Raw genomic sequence first — 1382 nt, 5'->3', positions numbered from 1 at the left:
AATTCCAATCAGCCCCTACCAGCATGGCCAATTGGCCATGCTGACAGAGGCTGATGGGAATTGTAGTTCCTGAACATCTGGAGAGCCGCAGGTTCCCTACCCCTGCACTAGAATAATATGAAAACAGGAGGGGGCAGATGATTGAGATGAATCTCCCTGTTGAGAGAGTTCCAGAGGTTTGTCTTGTTTCCATAAACATATATAATGGGTAGGCAACTGCTCTACAAGAAGCAGGACTTTGTGGCTTGCCCAATGAGGACCAGATAAAGTATTTATTTCAGCTGTGAGTTTCGCCTACGCAGCCATTGCATCGAGTTAGGAATGCATCTCAATCAACAATGTGCCATCCCTGACAAGGATTTGTTCTTGGCATTTTGAAGTAAAGTTAAGTTTTCGTCCCCGGGGTACCACTGCAAGCAGTGATTTCATAGTCAAGCCGTTTTTGTGGGGTAGTTTGCCATTGCTTTCCCCGGCTATTCTTTACACCCTAGCTATGTGCTAGGTACTCATTTACCAACCAAGGAATGGATGGATGGCTGAGTTGACCGTGAGCCAGCTGCCAGGATATCTGACCCACAGGGGGCTCGAACTCCTGACAGTGTGAGTGGCAGGGCAAGCACTTAACCACTACACCACGCAGCACTTGTATATTTATATAATAAAATAAATACCGTGTTTCCCCGAATATAAGACAGTGTCTTATATTAATTTTTGTTCCCAAAGATGCGCTATGTCTTATTTTCAGGGGATGTCTTATTTTTCTGTGTTCTGTTCGTCGGGCATGCTTCCAAACAAAAACTTTGCTACGTCTTACTTTCGGGGGATGCCTTATATTTCGCACTTCAGCAAAACCTCTACTACGTCTTATTTTCTGGGGATGTCTTATATTCGGGGAAACAGGGTAGTAAGACAATAATTTCCACCTGAGACAGGTAGATTTTTTTTGTTAGATATTCAAGACAAAATAGAACACAACATCCTGGTTATCTTTGAATGTATTCTTTCCTGAAACATCGAATGAGGAAGCAATAGCACCCAACTAAATAATGCAGATTGCTTTTGTTTTGCACTTGTAGAAATAATGTTGTCTCTGCCAAGAATTTGCTCTTGCCCGTGTGGAACTACAACTACAAGTTCCGCATACACTGCATATCCAGGTGTACTTTGGTCACAAAAATATAAGAAGCACCCTGCTGGATTAGACCAACAACCTGTTCTAAGCAGAAGCTCCTGGGATGAATCATTTCCCCAGAAGAGCACAAAAGACCTCCTCTGCTCTAGTCTAGCCTGAGCACTTAGTACAGAGTTTTGGTGATATCGTCTTTGAAGTCAAAGAATGCCCTGCAAAGTTATTGTACTACTAGCGGGCCCGGCCACACATT

The sequence above is a fragment of the Sphaerodactylus townsendi genome, linkage group LG07 (genome assembly GCF_021028975.2).
Source record: "Sphaerodactylus townsendi isolate TG3544 linkage group LG07, MPM_Stown_v2.3, whole genome shotgun sequence".
NCBI lineage: Eukaryota > Metazoa > Chordata > Lepidosauria > Squamata > Sphaerodactylidae > Sphaerodactylus > Sphaerodactylus townsendi.
This window is presented reverse-complemented; position numbering follows the sequence as displayed.